This window comes from Pipistrellus kuhlii, unplaced genomic scaffold (genome assembly GCF_014108245.1).
Source record: "Pipistrellus kuhlii isolate mPipKuh1 unplaced genomic scaffold, mPipKuh1.p scaffold_m20_p_9, whole genome shotgun sequence".
Taxonomy (NCBI): domain Eukaryota; kingdom Metazoa; phylum Chordata; class Mammalia; order Chiroptera; family Vespertilionidae; genus Pipistrellus; species Pipistrellus kuhlii.
The window spans coordinates 26,831,600-26,851,412 of NW_023425595.1; the positions used below are offsets into that span (position 1 = coordinate 26,831,600).

General features: G+C 41.3%; 1 long non-coding RNA gene across 1 annotated transcript; it reads right to left on the reverse strand.

The window, feature by feature from the left end:
* Positions 1–7,069: 7,069 nt before the first annotated feature.
* On the reverse strand, positions 7,070–16,139 carry LOC123651845. Its single transcript, XR_006740797.1, has 2 exons — positions 16,036–16,139; positions 7,070–7,202 (listed from the first exon to the last, which is right to left on the reverse strand). It is a non-coding gene; the product is annotated as an uncharacterized LOC123651845 (long non-coding RNA).
* Positions 16,140–19,813: the final 3,674 nt, after the last annotated feature.

The following is a 19,813-nucleotide window of genomic DNA, read 5'->3' on the forward strand; positions in this document are numbered from 1 at the left end:
ATCCCTATTTTAGGATGATAGAAGCCACCTAAAACACATGGCCATTAGGCTAGCGTTTAAAAGAACAGACACATGGCAGAAGATGGAGTAAGCCATCTGGCTGCCATCACACGCTGGGAATTCATCATCCAGATGTGTGTTCTAGGCCCCGTCTGACACAGCACAGCCCTGTCCACGGAACATCATCTCTGTGTCCCCGGCCTGTTTCAGGAAGCAGCTGGCAAAGTTGCTGCCAAGAGAAAGCACATGGCCTCCGAGGTGAGCCAGGGACAGCCTCGGAGGTGCCAGGGATTTGCCCGAATTGCCAAATGTTCCCTGACAGACAGGTCTGTGTGTGCTGAGGCTCTCGCTCCGCGGCTCAGATGAACAGCTCGTTGCAGAATTCGCCCACAAGGGGAAGTGAGCTAATGACTGGAATGGTTCACCTTCTGCCTAGATGTGTCATAAAGTCAGCTTGTCAATCCTGGCTCTGAGAATCCATGTGCACACCCAAATGCGGTTCTGTGGGGCCAGGCCGCGGTTCAAAGAGGGAATGCTCGCACAGAAAGTTCACAGGCTTTCTCTGTGCTCGGAACAGGCCAGTGGGCCTGACAGTGGCTCCAGGCATGGCCAACTTGGCTGGCAAGCAGCCCAAAGCTGTCTGCGGCATCTGCTCCACATCTGGGGCTTGTGACTCATCAGCCATTCTCTCCCGCTGCCCTACAATCTCCTGCAGGCCCCATCGTGCTGAGGCCCTAGCGCTCAGAGGCCCATCAGGACTGATCTCCAAATCTCCAACATTGCCTTCCCCTGCCCCGTAGACTCAGTCTGGTCCACCAGTTCCAGGTTCAGGGAAAACTGGGCCCAGACCATCTCAGATGCAGCCTGGGCCATTATAAGAGGCTCAGGTTGAATTCAGGTTCCCGGGCACTTGTGCCTGTTCCGGCCCTTTAAATTTAACAGACCCACACTCCCACCAGGCCCGGCTGGCCCCCCTGGAGTGAGCCACCGAAGCACCTGTTCTAACCCAATTCTGTTTACCCTGACCTACTATTTTTGCTCTCCCCTCCCTGGGTTCTCAGATTCCTGGTTCCATATCCGTTGCCATAACTGCTTCTGGCCCCTTCCCTTTGGTGACCCTTTGGACTTCCCTTTTTAGATCAGAGCTTCTCACATGGTTCTGACTCAACTCGCTCCTGCAGTGCTGGCTTCCCGCTCAGGCTCAGGTGAGGACTCCAGGTTTCAGCCCAACCCAGGGCACCCCCTCAGCTGGAATCAGGCAATGAGGATTGTGTCTATGGTCTCTGCCTGTTGCTGACCCTCAGCCTTGCTTTGCCCTCCAGTTCCAGCATGTGGGGGGCTCCCTGATCCAACTTGGGTTCTGATCCCTAGAGTCCCTCCCTCACCTGTGACAGCTCTATCCTGGGCTCAGTTCCCCGTTTCATGCTGGCCTTGCCCAGGTTACACCAGGCCCACTCCCCCGTCTGTCTCATTGAGACCAGAGTAGGGAAGACTGCCAGGCCTCTGAGGGAGTGGGGGTGTGAGAGGACAGGGAAACCCTGCCTCAGGTGGACCCCTGACTCTGCGATCACATTTGTATAGGGATTTGGGGGTTACTTATGAGGAAAAGCCTAAGTGAGGGCAGGCGGCAAGGCATTTGCCATCTCAGGCCCTTATTTCCTACTCTCTAAAGGGGGGGCATTTTGTTCCAGATGATACCTCACACAACCTGGAAGTTAAAAGTGGCCCCTATGACTCAGGCCCTCTTCCTTGCCTACCAGACTCCATGTCTAACTTTAGGGACATGTCATGGGCGTTCTTCCTCCACCAGTGAGCAAATGAGCCCACCTGGGATTCCCCCACCTCTGTTCCCTCCACTCTAGAAGGTGTGAAAACAAGGACCAGAGCCAGCCCTTGCTCCCCTTTTCCTCCTCTCCAGCCCTCATCAGCCCTTTCCCTGGAGACCCAGGGACCCAAATACCTCTTCTCTGTTAATTCTCCCCTGGTTCTCTTTTCCATCAGCCCTCTGGGTAGCAGCTGTAATGAGCATGCACTACATTGGAAAGGTGAGCAGCAAGACTTTGCCCCCAGAGTCATTTCAGCTCTGTCACATGACCCTAGACAAGTGATTTATGTTTCTGTGCCTGTTTCTCCCTCTCTAGAAATTGGGATACTAATAATTCCTCCCTCTCTGCATTGCTATGAGGATTATGAGTTCAGGAGTGCAAAAATGGTACTTCACATGGAATAGATGTTGATGCTACTCATTTATGGATTCCCTACTCTATGCCTTGTTCCAAATACTTTACCTCCAATAATTCATTTTTCCTAGGCAAAGTAAAACAGGGGCAGAAGGATCAATCCATAATTTTAATTTAAATTATCATTAATGATTATTGTGCTCATTAACTGTGGTTAAAAGGTGTTACCAAGTCGTCATAATTCCTGTGACTCCAAAGAATCTAATTGTTTTTATTTTTGTGGTGCTCTCCCTGCTGGCCTTGGTAAGGTTTATGTTTAATAAATATCCATACCTGTTATGTATAAATAAATAAATAAAGTTGTAAAAGGTTAGAGAATTTCCCATCTGAACACAAATCCAATGTGTGAAGATGACAAAAATAAAACACTAAGGGAACAGAGACTCCTGACAGTACCCTTTCTCTGAACCTAATTCTGCCTCATAGTATAGACACAAATCTGAATGAATCTTGTGACTTAATATTAAATAGTAAGCAGCTTCCATGTTGCTGGATAGTCCTTACAATGATCATTGATGACTGCAGAATAGCACCCACTTAATTGAATTGCCATAATTGAATTGAATTCATTATTGGATATTGGTGGATTTTTACCATTATAAATAACTCTGTGGTAAACATCACAGCACAAGCAACTTTTTCTTTCTTTAAATTATTTCTTAGTCTAATTCTCAGAGATGCAGTTACTGGGCCCAGGAGGCAAACAGAGGCTATTTGAAGCTATAATTGCATGCATCCCCCCTCAGTTAGTGGAGGATTCTATGCATTTGAGGGATGAACACTGTGGGGAAGGCAGGAAGAGGGAGAAAGGACTAGCATTTGTTGTTGAGTATCAGGCATAATGCTGGCTTAGTATTGAATCATTGAGGTGCTGCGATCCAGATTTGTCGTCATTGATGTTGTTTTGGCCATTTATGAAGACATTTACCGAGCAGTACATTAGAAGCTTTGTTCATTCAATCTAATTTAATCATCACAACGCATGCACTGAAGGAAATATTATTATTCCCATTTTACAATAGAGATAACAGGAACTTGGGGAGATTAAACCAAGGTCACAGCTAATGAGTAGAAAAATTTGGGTCCAACTTGATTCTCCATCTGTTCTGTCACATAGTGCTCCACCCCTTCCCCAATCCCCAACCCTGAAATTATAGATGAGATTTTTCACCTTCAGTTCTCTATGGATAAAGGGAATGCTGGAGATGGGGGTAGGAGAAGGTCTGTTCTGAAGGCGACTGGATCCTTCTCGCCCTCTGCCTATACACCATTTCTTTTTTCTTTCTTGCTGGTGAAAAGCATAATATTAAACTCTTTCTTTCTCTTTCTCTCTCTCTTTCTCTCTCTTTCTCTCCAAGGAGAGGGCTCTCTGTAAATAAAGTACCCACAATTATCAAAGATGATGATCAAGGACTTATCAGATGTCCCTTGAGGCTAAATAGCTCTCAGAACAAATATTACTGAAACCTGAGTACATGTACTGGTCCTGTCCTTATGTTAAAATAGCTCTCTCACCCTAGCCAGTGCCCCGTTTTGCGAGCTCGATCCTCAATAGAGGTTGTGCAGGAGGCAGCCAATCATTAATTCTATCTCATCTTTGATGTTTCTATCTCTCACTCCCTCTCTCTTGTTCTCTGAAGTCAATAAAAGTATATATATTTTAAATAACAATAAAATAGCTCTCTCGTGGCATTATTTGATCTGGCCCAACATTTACCAACTTTTGCACACATTTCAAAATCTCAATAAATCATCTAATCTCAGAATATAGTTTAACCTTTTTTCCCTACCAAGAGTCCTGTATTATTTTTCCTTCATATTTTGAAAATTGTCTTTCTCAAACACACTGAATTAATAAAATTCCAGATGTTGCCTAATGATATATATATGGGCCACTGACATCCTGGATATCTTAGTTAGAACTACCAAGGAACAGGCTGCAGATGAAGGCAATTATGGAAAAACAAGGGTTGGAACTTGCATAGACCAAAGAGACCAGACTTAGTGAAATGAATGAGTTAGGAGCCCCTGCTGGGTATGACAGAGATCATCTGCACGACTCTGTGAGCTGAGATCTGCAGACCATGCACACATCAGCCTCTTTCGGATGAAAGTAACAGAAATCTGACTGGTGGAACACAGGGAAATTTATTGGCTCCTAGCTGGACATTCTAAGGGTACTCTTCAAGTGTAATTTGATCAAAGTGTTTAAATGGAATCATCAGGAATGTGTTCCCATCTCTTTGCTTTCCTCTCTCCAGAGTGATGACAAGATAATCTCTAGAAGCTTTGGGCTTATTTTCCACAGAAATCCTAGTGGGTTTTATGTATTTCCCAGTTGTCCCATCAAAAGTCCCAGAACTGACTCTCCATTAGCCTGAATTGACTCCTTTCCACCCTTTTCCCGCCTTTGTAGCTAGGAGGCTGACCTGCGTTGATGCATCAATGGTTCCCTTTCCTTATGCCTTCCTTTAGGCATTTTCAGTGAGAAGACCAGCAGAAGACTGCAGGAAGAGAGACAAATAAAGATGCTCATTTTACCCAGATCCCTTTGGAAGAGTTAGCTGTGTCTCATGGCCAATAATCACAGGTTCTGCCTCAGCTCTTTCCACATAGCTTTCCCTCTTTTAGTGCCAGTAATGGCTCCTCAATCTTGCCTCTACAACCTCTGGGTGGTACCAATGACCCAATGGAACCAGGTATAAGTAACCTCAGGAATAGCACTATCTCTTATGCTTTTCCATACTCTGCCCATACCTCTGTGGGAAGGTCGATAACCCAATCTGAGAGTTTAATCTGTTTCCAGGATCCTAGCTAACATGCCCATCCCTGAATAAAATCCATGTTTCTTGGACGGTCCTGAGTCACATGCCTACCCCTGAAACAAAGGGCTGAAATCAGCTCCATCCAAGCCACGGTTCTTGAGGGTAGAGGAGCAGTAGTTCCCCAAACGGACAGACAAAAACAACCTATGATCACTACATTTAGCAAAGTAGATAATGAGGAATTCTAATCATCTGTGTTAGACAACCCAAGCATTCTTCAGAAGCAGCACCAAATGGAAATAAGGATACATTTCAGGGAATAAATTCATGCTGAAACAGCCTTTCATCCATGTACATGCAAACCAATAGCCACTCATTTTCCAAGTTCTGGGTCTGTTGACAACTCTCTCCTGGAACAAATTGAAATTCTATCATCGATTCACTTTGAAATATCATAAAGCAGCATAGGCCTTAGCTGGCTGAGCAATAAAGCAGGCCCTTTGGCAACTTAAATGACCTGCCCCTGACAGCAGGACAGAGGACAGGGCATTAAACTTTGCCAAGAATGGATAATTTGGAAGCTGCCTAGTAGCAGAAACGACAAGGCCAAAATCATAATCTTCGGGGGGAAATGACATCAGTTGAAGGATAAACATAAAATGGGAAAATAGCAACCTCATCACAGAGCAGTAAATGCTTAGAAGAACATTTAGCCTGATGCCACATAAAACCCCTATATCTTAGCAAGGAATCCCTTTTATATATGGCTAGCTGCCATTATAATGACTGGCACTGTGATGGATGAGTCACCTTGCAGGTAAAACCATGGACCACTACCCTCAATGACTCTCAGACCTTTACCACTACTCAGAAAAGCATTGCTGCCTTAGCCAGTTTGGCTCAGTGGATAGAGCATGGGCCTGCGGACTGAAGGGTCCCAGGTTTGATTCCAGTCAAGGGCACATGCCCAGTTGTGGGCTCCATCCCCAGTGGGGGTGTACAGGAGATAGCCGATCAATGGTTCTCTCTCATCATTGATGTTTATATATCTCTCTCCCTCTCCCTTTATCTCTGAAATCAATATATATATTAGTGCTGATGTCAGTTACCTCATCCCCAACACCATGTTTTGATGGAGGCTCCAATGTGCCTTTTTAATGAGCAGATTAGCATTCAATGACATGCTGAGGCTATTTGGCTTTCTTTGTTGGTTTTCTCAATGCAGCCTCAGATGCTGCTTTAGTTGGAGTTCAGAAATATGCATTTGCCTGGAGGACAGGCCTCCTGAGCCACTTGTGTGTCTCTCCTCATCCCACTAATAACTCCTTTGTGATACGATTCCACCACAGTTCTCTTAATCCATAAAGACACTTTAATATCAGCTCTTTGGAGAAAAGAGGGATCTAAAGGATCCCTTTGCTTCAGTGCTTCTGGAGTTTAGGAAACAGAGAGTTTGGATCCAAGAGAGAGAAGAAATCTAATCTCTAGTTAAGGAAATCCACACTTGGGCCCATTGGGTATAATGAAAAGTCTGTGAACATTAGTGGCAAACAAATCAGGCTCAAGTCCTAGTATATAACCTTGAGCAAGTCACACCTTTATGAGTCTAAGTTTTATCTAGTATTATTGTTTCCAAGACACTAATGATTTGATAAGCATTAAAAATAAAAATAAGTTCTGAGCCCAGGTACCTCTGATTAGTATTTCCAAGGACATTTCTACTTTAAAGGACCCTTCTAAGCAAAAGTCATCATAAACTTAGAGAACAGAATACAGTAGTGGAAGCATGCCACAAAGATTTCATCTCACCAGCCATTTCTGCTTGATTTGTAATATTTCCCTGGAACACTATATTCAAAAGGATTCTGAGGTCATATTTGGGCTCATTATCTGAGCTCAATGGAAAAGAATGCCCTCGTCAATGGGCACAAGAAGAGGATCTGGCACCAGGCATAACATCTCTGCTGTAGTGATTGAGAGAATTGAGCTTGAAAGTCAATTCTTGAAGGAAGTAATGTGTATTCGCTCTTGCTTCAATAACAAACAACACAAATACAATTTCAGTGGCTTATGAATATAAACACTTATTTCTTATCACATAGAGAGTCAGGCTGTGGGTTGGATTGGGTCTCCTCCACATTTCTTCTTATTCCAGGATCCAGGAAGAAGGACTATCTTTCATTTGGGATATGTTGTGCTGTGGAAAGAGCAGAAATTCCAATGGGTAAGCCAAATCAGACAATCACATTTAAAACTTCTGCTCAGACATAGCATAAATTATATCATTCACATTTCATTGGCCAAATCAAGCCATATGGCAAAGCCCAAAGTCCATAGGGAAGGAATATATAATCTTCCTAGGGAAAATGGCAATCAATGCAATCTACCAGATGGTTTTTAAGAAAGATATTTTTGGAATTGAGATGCTGTATCTGTAATGGGGAATGAATATGCTATACTACTTATACTAGTCTGACTAGCCATAGAATAAAACTTAAATTAAAATGTACTAACAAGTAAACTTAAAAGGAATTTATATAAAGCTACCCACATTAATCTTTGTAAGTGTTAAACCCAGTTTGTTCACCTCTGGCCAAATTCTCCTTACAGTTTAACAGCCTGTCCCAGGAACAAGGAATGCCAATGCCTACAGTTAAACCACAGATGTCCAGGTAACACACATTGAAAAATAACTTTGATACAGAAAGAATGAGCCTGAGCAAAGACTGCATATTGCCAGAAATTACACTGACCCCCCTCCCCTGATCTCTTTGTTCTACCCTCCCTCTTTCCTTATAAAAACTTCTGCCTGCCCTGAGATGTTAAGACGGTTTTTGAGCCACGTTGGTGTGGCTCAGTGGTTGAGTGTCAACCTATGAACTAGGAAATTGCAGTTTGACTCCAGGCAGGGCACATGCCCTGGTTTTGGGCTCAATCCCCAGCAGGGAATTTGCAAGAGGCAGCTGATCAGTGATTCGCTCTCATAATTGGTATTTCTATCTCTCTCCCTTTCCCTTCCTCTCTGAAATCAATAAAAAAAAAAATTTTTTTTTTTTAAATAGATGGTTTTGGAGGCATGAACCTGCCATCTTCTCAGGTTGCTGGCCCCTGAATAAATCACTTTACTTCTCACAAGCACTCGTCTCATGAGTTTGACTTTTATATTGGCAGGCAGCTAAGCCTGAAGGTCATTTCCCTGGTTTCATGTCTATTTTTTTCTTATTTAATAAACTACACATGTACTATACCTGTATTTTAAAAATTAGAAGTTGTAAAATCCTCGTGTGTCTTATGGATATTGGGAATCCCCCAGGAGAGAACAAGCTGATAACTGGAAAGTGGAGGATGCCTATGCTAATGAAAGTAGGGGGAGAGGAAGAACTCAAAAAGCTGGGGGCTCTTTAGGAAATATGTGAGTTTAAAGGAGATGATGGCAAGGGAACATAGTAAATGACAAGTAATCCACAGTGGAAGCCTTAGAAAATCATCAACAGCAATTTTATGAGCAAGTGGGGTGGTGTCCTGGTTGTGCCACTTGGGTAGCATAAGACCTGCAGAAGGCACAGAGGGCTTAGAACAGAGGTGATTGAGTGAATGATTGACTAAACGAATGTTAAAGATATCTGGAAGGCAAGGAATATGGGACACTTATAAAAAAAAAAAAAAAAAAAAAAAAACAGGTATCATCTAAGAGAACAGCTTCAACAGGGAGCATTAGTAAACAATTGAATATTTATTGAGTAACTACTAGGTATCAGGTACCATACCAGCTGCTGCAGGTACAACAAAAGAGACAGGTTGGTGTGTTTTTTTTAAAGCAACTAACAGGTCACCCTCAACCAATATTTTGTTTCCACCAACATAACACCAGCCTACCCACTCAATAGACATTTTTTTTTTTTGCTTCCTTTCTATTACACTAAGCAATACATGCCCCATCTAGATCCCATCCCTTTTTCATTGTCTTTACTCCTACAATTAAGCCTTTTCTCTCCCAAATTCTCACTCCCTACCGAGTCATTTGCATAGTTACACAAACATACTATAGCTGGATGGGGGAAAGCAAGATTTTCCTTTCTAAAAAGAATTTGGAAAGGAATACAAATTGCATTTCAGTTGCCACAGTGACCAGGGACAATACTGGCATTAAGGGAGAGCCAGGGATGCTAATTGTGTTGTATCTTACTTAAAAAGAAAAACTCCCTTGCCCGGCCAGTGGTTTAGTGGTTGACTGTCGACCCATGAACCCGGAGGTCACGGTTCAATTTCCAATCAGGGCATTTGCCCGGATTTCGGGCTCGATCCCCAGAGGGTGTATGTAGGAGGCAGCCGATCAATGATCCTCATCATTGATGTTTCTCTCTCTCTCTCTCTCTCTCTCTCTCTCTCTCTCTCTCTCTCTCTCTCTCTCTCTCTCTCTCTCCCTCTCTAAAATAAAATAAAAAGACATTTTTAAAAAGACAAAAAAAAAAGAAAAACTGCCTTAAATCCCACAACGTTCTCCAGCCAGCTACTGGAGAACATTACCAGCTACTCCTCAAACCTTCCACAGAAAAACTTCTTGCTGGAATTATCTAGATCTGTGGTGGACCGTTAGACAAACATGAGCACAACTCCAGGCCCAGAAAAGCAGCAAAACCAGACAAGCGACACCATGACTGTCTCTGGACCAGATACCCCCTGCCCTGGTGCCAACTAATCAGTAAAGACCATGAACCTGAAAGGACACACCTGGAAAACCGATGAATATTCTATTGAGTTTCTCCCCTGCGTCCTCCCCCATGATTCCTGCCTGCAAGAGAGAGATAAAAGAATTGAATTGGAGAAGGGGAAAATAGACAATTCTACAATATTAGTTGGAGATTTCACCACCCCACTTGAATGGGATAGAACAATTAGACAGAAGATCAACAGGAAATAGGGGACTTGAACAACACCATAAACCAACTAAACCTAACAGACATACATAAAACACTCCACCCAACAACTGCAGAATACACATTTTCTCAAATACACATGGAACGATCTCCAGGAGAGACCACATGCTAAGCAACAAAACAAGTTTCAATAAATTTAAAAGGCTTGAAATAACAAAGTATCTTCTTTCCCACCACAGTGGCATGGAAGTAGAAATAAATAACAGAAGGAATTCTGGAAAATTCACCAATATATGGAAATTAAACACACTCTAACAATCAATGGGTCAAAGAAGTTCCAGGCAAAAATTTTGGAAATTCTGCCTCACCTAGCATCCCATTAATTATAGTGCCAGTTTCTTAATATCTCAGAGGAAGCAATTGTCTAATGTATAAGAAAGGCTATGAATTTCTATACAGATCAGTTTTTGCTGAATAACAAACCACCATAAAATTATCATGCAACAATAAGCATTTATTTTCATACAGGTATTCAGGTTGGCTAGAATAGCCTGCTTTTGCAGGTCTAAGGGAAAGCTGAGATATTCAGACTGAAGGTGCAACAGCTACCTGGGTCTTTTTCTTCTCATGACAAGAGAACAAAAGCTCCCAGAGCAATGAAGGGATGCACATAATTCCTTAGGCCCGTGGTGGGCAAACTGCGGCTCTCAAGCCACATGCGACTTTTTGGCCCCCTTGAGTGTGGCTCTTCCACAAAATATCATGGCCTGGGCAAGTCTATTTTAAAGAAGTGGCATTAGAAGAAGTTTAAGTTTTAAAAATTTGGGTTTCAAACGAAATTTCAATCATTGTACAGTTGATATTTGGCTCTGTTGACTAATGAGTTTGGTCTACCACTGGCCTAGGTTTACATGTTGTATATTATCACTGCTGCCCATGTACCTATTGGCCCAAGCAAATCACACAACCAAGTCCAACATCAGTGAAAACAGGAAGAATACTTACCCCTACCATAATAATTGGAGGGAAAGGAATGAGTATTTGCTGAACAATAATCTACTTTTCCTCAGCTCCCTTGGAGAAAAACTTTGAAAAATGGTGCTGGCATTATTACTGTGGATGCTGAATTATAATGTCTTCTTATTTACCACTAGTGTATCGGTGCACGAAATGAGTGCACATTAAAAGAGAATTAATTAGAGGAAATATTTTAATATTGCCCTTTCTCTATAATAGAAGTGCCAGAGATGAAAAAAAATTAGTAAAATGTATATGAAAATCTCCCTCCTGTCAGAGTCTGGAGTGCCTCGTGGGACCTAGAGTAAAGTCCCCACCCACCACCTGCACGTGCTTCAAAAATGCAAAAGACCCAGACCTGGCCAGCCCCACCCCATTGAGTGAGACCTAGACCTGGCCTCCCCCACCCCTATCAAGCCCCTCAGCCTCAGGTCCCTGGCCCAGCGCTGGTCTCAGGCCCCCGGCCAAACCCTGCCAGGCAAGGGGCTTGGCTTGAGGTCCCCTTGTCAAGGCCTGCCAGGTGGGGGGGGGGGGGGGGGGGCACAGCTTGAGCCCCTTTTCCTTCCTTTCCCCCCCACCTCAGCACCTGAGGTCCCTCATCCCAGCCAGGTGCCATACAGCCTCAGGTTCCTATTTTCAGTCATGACATTACAGTGTCCTGGCTAATTTGTATATTCCTCTATTATTAGATAGATGTTGGTTGTATTAGAAATGAATGTTTAAGACTCATCTTCTTTCTGTATTTGTAACTATTAAAAGCCATATAGAAATGTTAAATTCTTCAAAACTACTTTACCTGATACATTCAATAACCATTGACTTACTAATGTATTCTTTTTTTTTTTTTTAATATATTTTATTGATTTTTTACAGAGAGGAAGGGAGAGAGATAGAGAGCTAGAAACGTCAATGAGAGAGAAACATCGACCAGCTGCCTCTTGCACACCCCCTACCGGGGATGTGCCCGCAACCAACGTACATGCCCTTGACCGGAATCGAACCTGGGACCTTTCAGTCTGCAGACCGATGCTCTACCACTGAGCCAAACCGGTTTCAGCACTAATGTATTCTTAACTCAGTAGCATTATCACCTCAAGAATTTTTGTTTCAACACAATTTCTTTTTGTACCAAATAGAATTTTTTTTTAAAATGTCTGTATATATGTCAAAGCAAAAAAATAAATCTGGCACTATCAATAGGAAATGAATTAATATACCCTTTCTGTAAAATCTTTCTAAAAGGAAAATCCCTCTGACATCTGAATTTTTAACTTATTGTTGAAAAATTCAACCCTCAGAAGGAATCTTAGTGAACTTTATCTCTGTTGAAGTAAAAAATACCCTATATAAATACAGTAAGTCTAATCTTCCCTAGTTCATAAGATCTTGCTAATATTTTCACATAAAAAAGCTGATTGCGAATGATAACATTATTCTGAATTCTGCATCACTCAGTCAATTGATGACACATAGCCTTCTCTCGTGCTAAGACCCCTCTTTCAATAAATATCTCTCCCCCAGATTGCTATCCTATTTGTTTCATTAAGAAGTGTTGAGGGTGGATTGAAGAAGCTACACCGAAGAAGAAGCAGAAGAAGAAGAAGAAGAAGAAGAAGAAGAAGAAGAAGAAGAAGAAGAAGAAGAAGAAGAACAACAACAACAACAACAACAACAACAACTTGGTGAAAAGAAATATACTTTTATCTTAATTTCATGCCAGGAAATATGAAGTCATGAAAGCATACTGAAAAGGGTAGATATTTTTTAAACAGGACCTTAAGAGCCAGGCCCAATGCCTGTTGCCAAATGCAATGAAGAATTGTTTGAAGAACAGAACATTGTTCTGAGATTGAGCCAACTTAGAAAGGCTGATACACCATAACATTTCTAGCTTGTATAACCTCCCTGCCCTTGAAATGAACTCTAGATTGAGGCAGCATAGCCAAAGTTGACAATAAGATAAAGAGTACATGTCTAAGTCATATAGCACCCAAAACCTCACTATTCAAGACAGCCTAGTGGAGAAAAGATTCCATTGGTGGAAAATCTCAATCCCATTATTTCCAAATACAAGGAATACCTCTGGATTTAAGAAATTGACAAATGAAACCAAAGTTTTTCCACTTCTCCTTCCATAAATGCCATTGAAAAAAACAAAGATATTTTTAAAAAGAAGAAAAAGAACACACAAATAGCGGTACTAGGAAAATCGAGAGGAATGCTATTACCACCAAAGAAATGTTGATGAATTGCTGAAGATATGAAGCAGGTAGGATAACTATAAATCAATGTGTAATTTTAAAATCCAGCAGTTATTGCGTAAGGCCTGTGAAATAAAAATTATTTTCAAAATATTAAGAAGATATTATTTGTTGGCATTTGTCCTGATGGAACAAAAATAATTGTGGGTAACTTAGGCACCTAACTGGTACAAGTAGTCATTGTATTATTAATCACCAGACATTGGGAGGTGGGGGTTACATGAGAATACTCTTGATTAAGCCATAAAAATGATTTATGTTATTAAAATATTGTGAAAAATTGGAAGTACATATAAAGCATTTTTGTTGAATACCAAAATATGATGGTTATCTTGAAGGAGAAAAAAGCACGTGTACAATTAATTTAAGTTGGTTACTTTTTTTCATGGAATACCATTTGTTCTTGAAAGAACAACAGACAAACCATAGCAATTGAGAATTGGGTATCTGGAAAATATTTTCTCAAAAATAAATGAAATGAGCCTGTTACTGCAAGGAAAATAGCTGGCAGTATTTGTTGCCAATGATAGCATTCTAGCTTTCAAGGGAAAATTAAATTTTTGGAAAACTTGTACACACCTCCATAAGCCTGACATCATCCTAATACTTGAGACGTTTTTTATTATTATTGATTTTTTACCGAGAGGAAGAGAGAAGGATAGAGAGTTAGAAACATCGATGAGAGACAATCATCGATCAGCTGCCTCTTGCAAACCCCCTTACTGGGGATGTGTCCACAACCAAGATACATGCCCTTGACCGGAATCGAACCCGGGACCTTTCAGTCCGCAGGCTGATGCTCTTTCCACTGAGCCAAACCGGTTTCGGCTACTTGAGACTTTTTTGATTATATGAGTAGCACTATTAATAAGTCTGATTTATTGATATTGTATAATTAAAGGTATCAACATTTGAAAGATCTGCATAATGCAATGAGCCAATATTTTCCAAATGTATGATGTTACAAAATCATGCATGGATAATCAAAAAATGTTAAAGTGCAAAATAGATGACTCAATTTAAACATAATAGAATACAAAATTCATCTCTAAGATTTCAGATTCCACATTTGACCATCCTTTAAGAAATTTGTCAAGTTTTGGTGTAGTATCAAAGAAGATTATTCATATTTATTTAAACAAGTTATTAAAGTACTCCTCTTTTTTTCCAATTACATAGCTATGTGATACTGGATTTTATTCATATACTTCAACCAAAGTTATATATATATATATATATATATATATATATATATATATATATATATATATATATATATATAAACAGGGAATATGCTAATTAGCCAGGGGTCACGACTGCTCAGGAGGAGGCTGCATCAGGATCACTCAGAAGGAGCTGTGTATGCAGATGGGTGGGAGGGGCCTGCGTGCCACCCCAGCCCCTACGGCCAGGGGGAGGCTGAGGCAGGGGACGGGCCAGAGTAGAGGCACAACACACAGGAGCAGCTGCCCTCACCCCAGTGTACACAATGCGGCGGCCAACGCTACAAGTCAGGCATGGGTCCTGGCACCCCGTGGGGTGCCTCCTCACATGGCGGGAGGCTGGGGTTTCAATTTCAATCGCGCTTTGGGCTTCTAGTCCTATATAATAAAAGACTAATATGTAAATTGACTGAACATCTGAACGACTGGTCACTATGACAAGCACTGACCTTCTGGGGTAGACGCTCAATGCAGAAGCTGCACCCTGGTGAACAGTTTGCTCCCACAGGGGGAGCACCTCTCAGCCAGAAGCCAAGCTTATGGCTGGTGAGTGCTGTGGCTGGAGAGACTCCCACTACCACAGCAACACTAAGCTGGCAGTCAGACATCCACCGAGGGCTCCCAGACTGTGAGAGGGTGCAGGCTGGGCTGAGGGACCCCTAGTATATTATATTACAAAAGATTGACTACGGAAGCAGATGTGGGAACCTATCTTCTATTAAGCAGTTATTAAAGGGCTCTAGCCAGTTTGGCTCAGTGGATAGAGCATCAGCCTGTGGACAAAAGGGTTCCGGGTTCGATTCCGGTCAAGAGCATGTACCTCACTTGCAGGCTTCTCCCTGGCCCAGGCCCTGGTTGATTACATGCAGGAGGCAACCAATCAATGTGTTTCTCTCACATCAATATTTCCCTCTGTTTCTCCCTCTCCTATCCACTCTCTCTAAAAATCTATGAGGAAATATCCTTAGGGGAGAATTTAAAAAATAAAAAAGAAAGGAAGAAGAAAAAGAAAGAGAGAGAGAGAGAGAGAGAGAGAGAGAGAGAGAGAGAGAGAGAGAGAAAGAAAGAGAGAAAGAAGTTATCAAAGGAATTTGTAAAAAATGTAAAACAATGCTACTCTTCTAAATTTTTTTGAAAAACACCGTAATTTTTAATGAAATACGTTATTTACATTAACATGTTGTGGATTTGTATTTAAAACATATAAATATGTTTTCATTTCTCTATTTTTAATTTCTAACACAAGAGCTATCCATAGATAGCCCTCACACACAAAAGCTCTTTGAAGTCCTTAGTTATTTCTAAAAGTATACATTAGTCCTGACACCAAAATTTTGGAGACTCGGTGCTGTATTTACTTTCACATTTGTTATAGTTGGTTTCTACCTTCCAGAGTAAAAAAGAAGATGGGGGGAGGGGCATGGGGGATGGAGGAGGGACACTGATAGTATCCCAACTGCAACCAGAAAATGGGAGGGAGGAAGACACACCACAGGGCGTCATGGGGGTAAATCTCCTCATATTTTTCATGAGACTAAAGTCCTGGAGGGAACATGGATATCTCTGCCATACATCAGTAATGACTAGAAGTGGCAGTTTGAGAACAGGTTAGGGAAGGCCAATGGATGGATTTCCATATAACTCATTCATACCTGGGGTTGCTGCTCTGGTCTCATACGTATTTGAAGAAAAGTGAGAGGATCAAATAAATAACCTGTGATGAAAAGAAAAGAAAAACATCTGGTTTCAGTTTGACTCCCCTGTCTTAGGCAGCCATACTATGAGTCTGTACATTGGAACAGGCAGTTTCTTCTTCTAGGAAGTTTGCACACCCTATAATCTATCCCTGGCCTGGCTGTAAAGATGAGGAATTGATGATATCCAGGGATTCAAGGCACAGGCAAAGCCTCAAAACAAGCATTCAGATCCTCACAGATGATCATGGTTAAGCACTCAGTTGTGTATTTAATCAGCAAGAGTTAAGTGTATTCACCAAGACTTAGTGCATTTACCACTAAGAAAAGGTTTTTAGAGTAAACTTATAATATAAATGGATCTGCTACAAAGTCCACTCTCTTTCAGACTGGCATACATTCTCTTTTCCTTTTAGAAGTAACTTCTTATTCTCAGTCTAGTGAGGAAATTATTACTAAATCAGTAATAAGGTAGTTCAGTAAATTGATGTTTCAATAATTCTGAGGACACAAAAAAATCATTCTATTAAAATTATCAATGAAATGACTTCACTTCCCAAATTATCCAATGTAGTTTTCTAAAGACTTATAAAATTAGCTCCTTTTTCTATTCCTATTCTGGTGATTTAATTTGACATTTTAAAAAGCACATTATTGATGGAGTTATGAGTCCTGAAAGAACTAGAAAAAATGGCTCACTCTGTCATTCATTCACTCAGACATCTGTGGGTGAGACTGAAAGTTCCAAACCTCTAATAACACTCTTGGTTCCCCTGGCAACTAGCATAATCCATAGTTGCTTTCCAAAAGTCACCTGACTAACATAAACTCAGGTGTGGTTGGAAGAGTTTTGTTATATATTAAGATATCTTTATTGCTCTTATCATTTAGGAAATTCTATGCCAGAAATGAAAATGAAAACCAGATACATATCTTACATTATAAATCACAATTATCACAGCAGGTCACACATTAAAATCTATTGCAACATTCCCACCTACTCTGAATCCTTCCATATGCTATGTGAAGGAAGTTCTGGCACCAAATTTCAATGAATGTAGGCCATCATTGAGTCCAGAATTTAGTCATTCAAGCTATGAGACTCATTTCTAGATTTAGCTAAAACATTAAATTCAAAATATCTGGTAAGTGTACCTATATCAATATTACAAAACTATAGTCTGTACTTTTTGCACACCCTATAATCTATCCTCACACATATTTCCTGGGTTTCTACTTATATGAATTATCAAATTCCTGCAGTTATTTTGACATATAATCAGTTTTCTTCCCAGGTCAGAATCTTCATTTGTCCTTGAGCATCCTATATAATAAAAGGGTAATATGCAAATTGACCCTAACGGCGGAACAACCAGAAATGACCAGTCCCTATGACGTGCACTGACCACCAGGGGACAGACACACAACAAGAGGTGCTCCCTGGTAGTCAGTGCGCTCCCACAGGGGGAGCTCTGCTCAGCCACAAGCTGGGCTGATGGCTGTGAGCGCAGCGGCAGTGGCAGGAGCCTCTCCTGCCTTTTCAGCAGCACCAAGGATGTCCAACTGATGGCTCCCAGACTGCGAGAGGGACCAGGCTGGGCTGAGGGACCTCCCCACCCCTGAGTGCACGAATTTTCATGCACCAAGCCTCTGGTGCTAAGATATAACTCTAGTTTAGATCTAGATTAGGAAATAAAGGACAGTTAATATGGGCCTTAAAGGGAATAAGCATCCCCTTGTAAGTAACTGCCTTAAGTAAGGTGATTATAGAGCCTTCAAGAAGAAAAGGTCATAAGAAGAGAGAGCTTCTGCTCGCTTAGAAAGACCTGGACATTTAGCTTCACCCAAGTCAATTCAAAGCTTCTCAGAGAAATGATACGGCATTAATCCAAGACATTGTTGTTACTATCAGCATCCTTACCTTTCATAACTATCAACACTGATACGCCTTTCATCAGAGAAATTTAAACAAGATTTACAAAATAGAGGTTCATTTATTCACAGAACACGCCTTTGAAGCAAGGCTATAATTCCAAAATACAGACATAATAAATGACTTGCCCGGATTTTCGAACAAGTCGGGAAATGATAGAGGGCCAGGATTCCACTCTTGTACGAATAAATATATACGTGCTGGCTCTCAGCACGGCACCATAAATAACCCCATCCCTGGCATTTCAGTCTCTCCCCAAGTAATTGAGTGTTTAAATGATGTGCAAACCTTCACTGTGGCTTTAAAAATTGTCTATGTCTGGCATTCTTTTTAAAGGAATAACTTTTAAAAGTTTAACATTAACCTTCCTAGGAAAGTCAGAGAATAATACTAGTTTTCACCTTCTATAAAAAGACAACCCTAAAAGAATATTGTGCTTTTTGAAATAACAGTTCTGATCATACTATTTAGCCTAAAATCATTAATTTAGCAGGAATATTCTAAAATGCATTATCCTAATTATGAAAACTTTCTAAAGAAAAGGAAGCTTAAAAGACATGAATCAACTTCCCCTAACCTCAGCTTCCTTATTTGTAAGGTATTCTTATTCCTCCCAGCTTAACTAATTGAATTGTCTTGAGGTTCAAATAAAAGATTGAAGGTGCTTTATAAAGTCTGAAGCTCCAGATAAAATATTATGTATGTATGAAACCTGAATTCTTTTTTAAAATATCCTTTTATTGATTTCACAGAGGAAGGGAAAGAGAGATAGAACTTCAATGATGAGAGACAATCACTGATCAGCTACCTCTTACATGCCCCCCACTGCGGATCCAATCAACACCCCAGGCATATGCCCTGAATGGTATCATTCATAGGTCAATGCTCAACCACTGGGCAACACTGGCCAGGCAGGAACCTGAATTCTTTATACAAGTATAATTCCTGCCTCCCACCCATCCCAATGTGAGAAAACATCTGATTTGCCAAATTCAAGGCCTCTCAATTAGAAGCCTATTTTTTTTCAAGACCAACAGTTCTCAACTGCAGTGTCTAGAAAAGGAATGTGTGGCATTTATTTGTGCAATATGTCACAATTTAAAGTGACAGTGAGTTAGGCCTTTTATAAAGAGAACTAGAGGCCCGGTGCATGAAATTCATGCACTCAAGGGGGGGTGCTCAGTCAAGCCTGCACCCTCTCGCAATCCTGAAACCCTCAGGGGATGTCTGACTGACAGCTTAGGCTCACTTCCTGCTCGCTCCCTGGAGGGAGTGAGCCTTAGCTGGCAGTCAGACATCCTTAGCACTACTGCAGAGGCCGGAGAAGTCCTGTCACTGACACTGTGTTTGCCAGCTGTGAGCCTGGCTTCTGACTGAGCAACAATCCCCTGTGGGAGTATACTGACCACCAGGAGATAGCTCCTGCATTGAGTGTCTGCCCCCTGGTAGTCAGTGCGCATTATAGCAACCGGTCATTTGCCCATTCGGTTGATTTGCATATTAGCCTTTTATTATATAGAATTATGCTAGAATGTTACTCAGTGCAATGGCTGCCTCAGTCCTTTTCTGAGTGAATTACCACATCCTTCAGCTTCTGATTCTCACATAATCTTTCCTAATCAGAGCCAGAGCTGAATTAAAAGGTGGGTAGTTGGGCAGTTGACCAAATCATTAATCTGTAGAAACTATAGGGCACTAAAATATCACTAGAATAATTAGTAACTATAGAAACAATTAAGGTTTCTACAGGCAAATTCTTAAACAGTTGCGAGATGGCTTAATTTACATATCAACAAAAATTTA